This window comes from Hippocampus guttulatus, unplaced genomic scaffold, assembly GCF_054856545.1.
Source record: "Hippocampus guttulatus isolate MCC_2025c unplaced genomic scaffold, RoL_Hgut_1.0 HiC_scaffold_36, whole genome shotgun sequence".
Classification (NCBI taxonomy): domain Eukaryota; kingdom Metazoa; phylum Chordata; class Actinopteri; order Syngnathiformes; family Syngnathidae; genus Hippocampus; species Hippocampus guttulatus.
Genome location: NW_028233895.1, coordinates 165,001 through 172,500, shown reverse-complemented (window position 1 = coordinate 172,500; position 7,500 = coordinate 165,001).

The window sequence follows — 7,500 nt, the reverse complement described above, 5'->3', positions numbered from 1 at the left end:
GGCCCGGCGGGCGAGTGTGGCCGGAAAAGGGGCCTCTTGCTCGGATTGGGAGTTTGAAAAAATTCCCCCATTCATTTTCAATGGCAGATGTACCAGGGGTCGGTGTCCGCCAGACGGCGGTGTGGTAGGCAAAAGGCGGGCCGGCTCGGCGAGCGTGCGTGCCCGGGAAAAAGGCCTCTTGGCCGGCGTGAGAGTTTAATAATAGCGGGCCGGCTCATCGAGCGTGCGTGCCCGGGAAAAGGGCCTCTTGGCCGGCGTGAGAGTTTAATAATAGCGGGCCGGCCCGGCGAGCGTGCGTGCCCGGGAAAAAGGCCTCCTTGCAGGCGTGAGCGTTTAATAATAGCGGGCCGGCCCGGCGAGCGTGCGTGCCCGGGAAAAAGGCCTCCTTGCAGGCGTGAGCGTTTAATAATAGCGGGCCGGCCCGGCGAGCGTGCGTGCCCGGGAAAAAGGCCTCCTTGCAGGCGTGAGAGTTTAATAATAGCGGGCCGGCCCGGCGAGCGTGCGTGCCCGGGAAAAAGGCCTCCTTGCAGGCGTGAGAGTTTAATAATAGCGGGCCGGCTCGGCGAGCGTGCGTGCACGGGAAAAAGGCCTCTTGGCCGGCGTGAGAGTTTAATAATAGCGGGCCGGCCCGGCGAGCGTGCGTGCCCGGGAAAAAGGCCTCCTTGCAGGCGTGAGAGTTTAATAATAGCGGGCCGGCTCATCGAGCGTGCGTGCCCGGGAAAAGGGCCTCCTTGCAGGCGTGAGAGTTTAATAATAGCGGGCCGGCTCTGCGAGCGTGCGTGCCCGGGAAAAGGGCCTCTTGGCCGGCCTGAGCGTTTAATAATAGCGGGCCGGCTCATCGAGCGTGCGTGCCCGGGAAAAGGGCCTCTTGGCCGGCCTGAGCGTTTAATAATAGCGGGCCGGCCCCGCGAGCGTGCGTGCCCGGGAAAAAGGCCTCCTTGCAGGCGTGAGAGTTTAATAATAGCGGGCCGGCTCATCGAGCGTGCGTGCCCGGGAAAAGGGCCTCCTTGCAGGCGTGAGAGTTTAATAATAGCGGGCCGGCTCGGCGAGCGTGCGTGCCCGGGAAAAGGGCCTCTTGGCCGGCGTGAGAGTTTAATAATAGCGGGCCGGCCCCGCGAGCGTGCGTGCCCGGGAAAAAGGCCTCCTTGCAGGGGTGAGAGTTTAATAATAGCGGGCCGGCCCGGCGAGCGTGCGTGCCCGGGAAAAAGGCCTCCTTGCAGGCGTGAGCGTTTAATAATAGCGGACCGGCTCTGCGAGCGTGCGTGCCCGGGAAAAGGGCCTCTTGGCCGGCCTGAGCGTTTAATAATAGCGGGCCGGCCCGGCGAGCGTGCGTGCCCGGGAAAAAGGCCTCTTGGCCGGCTTGGGGGATTGAAAAAAAATCCCCCATTCATTTTCAACGGGAGGGGTCGGCGGTACCGCTTGGTGTCCGCCAGACGGCGGTGTGGTAGGCAAATGGCGGGCCTGCACGGCGAGCGTGCGTGCCCGGGAAAAAGGCCTCCTTGCAGGCGTGAGAGTTTAATAATAGCGGGCCGGCCCGGAGAGCGTGCGTGCCCGGGAAAAAGGCCTCTTGGCCGGCGTGAGAGTTTAATAATAGCGGGCCGGCCCGGCGAGCGTGCGTGCCCGGGAAAAAGGCCTCCTTGCAGGCGTGAGCGTTTAATAATAGCGGGCCGGCTCATCGAGCGTGCGTGCCCGGGAAAAGGGCCTCTTGGCCGGCGTGAGAGTTTAATAATAGCGGGCCGGCTCATCGAGCGTGCGTGCCCGGGAAAAAGGCCTCTTGGCCGGCTTGGGGGATTGAAAAAAAAATCCCCCATTCATTTTCAACGGGAGGGGTCGGCGGTACCGCTTGGTGTCCGCCAGACGGCGGTGTGGTAGGCAAATGGCGGGCCTGCACGGCGAGCGTGCGTGCCCGGGAAAAAGGCCTCCTGGCCGGCGTGAGAGTTTAATAATAGCGGGCCGGCTCTGCGAGCGTGCGTGCCCGGGAAAAAGGCCTCCTTGCAGGCGTGAGAGTTTAATAATAGCGGGCCGGCTCGGCGAGCGTGCGTGCCCGGGAAAAATGCCTCCTGGCCGGCGTGAGAGTTTAATAATAGCGGGCCGGCTCGGCGAGCGTGCGTGCCCGGGAAAAAGGCCTCTTGGCCGGCGTGAGAGTTTAATAATAGCGGGCCGGCTCGGCGAGCGTGCGTGCCCGGGAAAAGGGCCTCTTGGCCGGCGTGAGAGTTTAATAATAGCGGGCCGGCTCAGCGAGCGTGCGTGCCCGGGAAAAAGGCCTCCTTGCAGGCGTGAGAGTTTAATAATAGCGGGCCGGCTCATCGAGCGTGCGTGCCCGGGAAAAGGGCCTCTTGGCCGGCGTGAGAGTTTAATAATAGCGGGCCTGAGAGTTTAATAATAGCGGGCCGGCTCGGCGAGCGTGCGTGCCCGGGAAAAGGGCCTCTTGGCCGGCGTGAGAGTTTAATAATAGCGGGCCGGCTCATCGAGCGTGCGTGCCCGGGAAAAGGGCCTCTTGGCCGGCGTGAGAGTTTAATAATAGCGGGCCGGCCCGGCGAGCGTGCGTGCCCGGGAAAAAGGCCTCCTTGCAGGCGTGAGCGTTTAATAATAGCGGGCCGGCCCGGCGAGCGTGCGTGCCCGGGAAAAAGGCCTCCTTGCAGGCGTGAGAGTTTAATAATAGCGGGCCGGCTCCGCGAGCGTGCGTGGCCGGGAAAAAGGCCTCTTGGCCGGCGTGAGAGTTTAATAATAGCGGGCCGGCTCGGCGAGCGTGCGTGCCCGGGAAAAGGGCCTCTTGGCCGGCGTGAGAGTTTAATAATAGCGGGCCGGCTCATCGAGCGTGCGTGCCCGGGAAAAGGGCCTCTTGGCCGGCGTGAGAGTTTAATAATAGCGGGCCGGCCCGGCGAGCGTGCGTGCCCGGGAAAAAGGCCTCCTTGCAGGCGTGAGAGTTTAATAATAGCGGGCCGGCTCCGCGAGCGTGCGTGGCCGGGAAAAAGGCCTCTTGGCCGGCGTGAGAGTTTAATAATAGCGGGCCGGCTCATCGAGCGTGCGTGCCCGGGAAAAGGGCCTCTTGGCCGGCGTGAGAGTTTAATAATAGCGGGCCGGCTCATCGAGCGTGCGTGCCCGGGAAAAGGGCCTCTTGGCCGGCGTGAGAGTTTAATAATAGCGGGCCGGCCCGGCGAGCGTGCGTGCCCGGGAAAAAGGCCTCCTTGCAGGCGTGAGAGTTTAATAATAGCGGGCCGGCTCCGCGAGCGTGCGTGCCCGGGAAAAAGGCCTCCTTGCAGGCGTGAGAGTTCAATAATAGCGGGCCGGCCCGGCGAGCGTGCGTGCCCGGGAAAAAGGCCTCCTTGCAGGCGTGAGAGTTTAATAATAGCGGGCCGGCCCGGCGAGCGTGCGTGCCCGGGAAAAAGGCCTCTTGGCCGGCGTGAGAGTTTAATAATAGCGGGCCGGCCCCGCGAGCGTGCGTGCCCGGGAAAAAGGCCTCCTTGCAGGGGTGAGAGTTTAATAATAGCGGGCCGGCCCGGCGAGCGTGCGTGCCCGGGAAAAAGGCCTCTTGGCCGGCGTGGGAGATTGAAAAAATTCCCCCATTCATTTTCAATGGCGGGGGTACCAGGGGTAGAGCTGGGGGTACCAGGGGTAAAGAGCGGGCCGGCCCGGCGTGCGAGTTTGGCCGGAAAAGAGGCCTCTTGGTCGGATTGGGAGATTGAAAAAATTCCCCCATTCATTTTCAATGGCGGGGGTACCAGGGGTAGAGCTGGGGGTACCAGGGGTAAAGAGCGGGCCGGCCCGGCGTGCGAGTTTGGCCGGAAAAGAGGCCTCTTGGTCGGATTGGGAGATTGAAAAAATTCCCCCATTCATTTTCAATGGCGGGGGTACCAGGGGTAGAGCTGGGGGTACCAGGGGTAAAGAGCGGGCCGGCCCGGCGTGCGAGTTTGGCCGGAAAAGAGGCCTCTTGGTCGGATTGGGAGATTGAAAAAATTCCCCCATTCATTTTCAATGGCGGGGGTACCAGGGGTAGAGCTGGGGGTACCAGGGGTAAAGAGCGGGCCGGCCCGGCGTGCGAGTGTGGCCGGGAAAGAGCCCTCCTGGCCGGCCTGGGAGATTGAAAAAAATTCCCCCATTCATTTTCAATGGCGGGGGTACCAGGGGTAAAGAGCGGGCCGGCCCAGCGTGCGAGTTTGGCCGGGAAAGGGGCCTCCTGGCCGGCCTGGGGGATTAAAAAAATTCCCCCATTCATTTTCAATGGCGGGGGTACCAGGGGTAGCAGTACCGATTTTGGTCGTTAGGGGCGCTGTAGTAGGTAAACCAGATATGCGGAGTTAGGGGGTCAAGAAGGCGAAAGGCTTAGAAAGTGACCGTTCACCAAAATACTTTCCGAAACGTATATAGGGGGGCATGTGTCGGACGAGTCACCATGCTTTCTCGATGCTGGAGGTACCAGGGGCACAAAGTTGGCCGGGAAAGATGCCTCTTAGGCGGATTGAAAGCATGAGAAAATGCCCCCCATTCATTTTCAATGGCGGAGAGCGGGCCGGCCCCGCAGCCGAGTGTGGCCGGCGGAGAGGCGTCTCGGTCGGATGAATGAAGCGTGGAGCCGGCCTCTGACGGCGGAGCTCCGCACTTTCGAATATTTTCTATCTCCCCCTCCGGGCGGTCGACGGCAGTTGGGAAGGCCGCCCGAGAGGCGCCCGGGGCGGATACCTCGGGCGAAAAGCCGGCCTCTGACGGCGGAGCTCCGCACTTTCGAATATTTTCTATTTCCCCCTCCGGGCGGTCGACGGCAGTTGGGAAGGCCGCCCGAGAGGCGCCCGGGGCGGATACCTCGGGCGAAAAGCCGGCCTCTGACGGCGGAGCTCCGCACTTTCGAATATTTTCTATCTCCCCCTCCGGGCGGCCGACGGCAGTTGGGAAGGCCGCCCGAGAGGCGCCCGGGGCGGATACCTCGGGCGAAAAGCCGGCCTCTGACGGCGGAGCTCCGCACTTTCGAATATTTTCTATTTCCCCCTCCGGGCGGCCGACGGCAGTTGGGAAGGCCGCCCGAGAGGCGCCCGGGGCGGATACCTCGGGCGAAAAGCCGGCCTCTGACGGCGGAGCTCCGCACTTTCGAATATTTTCTATTTCCCCCTCCGGGCGGCCGACGGCAGTTGGGAAGGCCGCCCGAGAGGCGCCCGGGGCGGATACCTCGGGCGAAAAGCCGGCCTCTGACGGCGGAGCTCCGCACTTTCGAATATTTTCTATTTCCCCCTCCGGGCGGCCGACGGCAGTTGGGAAGGCCGCCCGAGAGGCGCCCGGGGCGGATACCTCGGGCGAAAAGCCGGCCTCTGACGGCGGAGCTCCGCACTTTCGAATATTTTCTATTTCCCCCTCCGGGCGGCCGACGGCAGTTGGGAAGGCCGCCCGAGAGGCGCCCGGGGCGGATACCTCGGGCGAAAACCCGGCCTCTGACGGCGGAGCTCCGCACTTTCGAATATTTTCTATTTCCCCCTCCGGGCGGCCGACGGCAGTTGGGAAGGCCGCCCGAGAGGCGCCCCGGGGCGGATACCTCGGGCGAAAAGCCGGCCTCTGACGGCGGAGCTCCGCACTTTCGAATATTTTCTATTTCCCCCTCCGGGCGGCCGACGGCAGTTGGGAAGGTCGCCCGAGAGGCGCCCCGGGGCGGATACCCCGGGCGAAAAGCCGGCCTCTGACGGCGGAGCTCCGCACTTTCGAATATTTTCTATTTCCCCCTCCGGGCGGCTGACGGCAGGTGGGAAGGCCGCCCATTCATTTTCAATGGCGGAGGTACCAGGGGTGCCGCTGAGGGTACCAGGGGTGCCGCTGAGGGTACCAGGGGTGCAGCTGAGGGTACCAGGGGTGCCGCTGAGGGTACCAGGGGTGCCGATGAGGGTACCAGGGGTACGGCTGAGGGTACCAGGGGTGCCGCTGAGGGTACCAGGGGTGCCGCTGAGGGTACCAGGGGTGCCGCTGAGGGTACCAGGGGTTCGGCTGAGGGTACCAGGGGTACGGCTGAGGGTACCAGGGGTGCCGCTGAGGGTACCAGGGGTGCCGCTGAGGGTACCAGGGGTGCGGCTGAGGGTACCAGGGGTAAGGCTGAGGGTACCAGGGGTGCCGCTGAGGGTACCAGGGGTGCGGCTGAGGGTACCAGGGGTAAGGCTGAGGGTACCAGGGGTAAGGCTGAGGGTACCAGGGGTAAGGCTGAGGGTACCAGGGGTACGGCTGGAGGTACCAGGGGTAAGGCTGGAGGTACCAGGGGTAAGGCTGGAGGTACCAGGGGTAAGGCTGGAGGTACCAGGGGTTAGGCTGGAGGTACCAGGGGTAAGGCTGGGGGTACCAGGGGTAAGGCTGAGGGTACCAGGGGCGAAGCTGGCTGGGGGTACCAGGGGTTGGGCTGAGGGTACCAGGGGTTGGGCTGAGGGTACCAGGGGTAAGGCTGAGGGTACCAGGGGCGAAGCTGGCTGGGGGTACCAGGGGTGTTGCTGAGGGTACCAGGGGTGCCGCTGAGGGTACCAGGGGTTAGGCTGGGGGTACCAGGGGTTGAGCTGAGGGTACCAGGGGTAAGGCTGAGGGTACCAGGGGTGTTGCTGGGGGTACCAGGGGTCGCCATTCATTTTCAATGGGGGAGGTACCAGGGGTAGGGCTGGGGGTACCAGGGGTAAAGAGCGGACCGGCTCGCCGGCCGAGCGTGGCCGAAAAAGAGGCCTCCTGGCCGGATTGAGAAATTAAAAAAATTCCCCCATTCATTTTCAATGGCGGGGGTACCAGGGGTATGCAGTACCGATTTTGGTCGTTAGGGGCGCTGTAGTAGGTAAACCAGATATGGGGAGTTAGGGGGTCAAGAAGGCTAAAAGGCTTAGAAAGTGAGCGTTCACCAAAATACTTTCCGAAACGTATATAGGTGAGCATGTTTTGAATGGGTGACCTCCAGGGCGACACAGGGGAGGCCCCTAAGAGTATAATCAGACCATCGTGAGGGTGTTTCCAGCCACCCAAAAGCACTGGAACGGCCTCTGACGGCGGAGCTCCGCACTATCGAATATTTTCTATTTCCCCCTCCAGGCGGTCGACGGCAGTTGGGAAGGCCGCCCGAGAGGCGCCCGGGGCGGATACCCCGTGCGAAAACCCGGCCTCTGACGGCGGAGCTCCGCACTTTCGAATATTTTCTGTTTCCCCCTCCGGGCGGTCGACGGCAGTTGGGAAGGCCGCCCGAGAGGCGCCCGGGGCGGATACCCCGTGCGAAAACCCGGCCTCTGACGGCGGAGCTCCGCACTTTCGAATATTTTCTGTTTCCCCCTCCGGGCGGTCGACGGCAGTTGGGAAGGCCGCCCGAGAGGCGCCCGGGGCGGATACCCCGTGCGAAAACCCGGCCTCTGACGGCGGAGCTCCGCACTTTCGAACATTTTCTGTTTCCCCCTCCGGGCGGTCGACGGCAGTTGGGAAGGCCGCCCGAGAGGCGCCCGGGGCGGATACCCCGTGCGAAAACCCGGCCTCTGACGGCGGAGCTCCGCACTTTCGAACATTTTC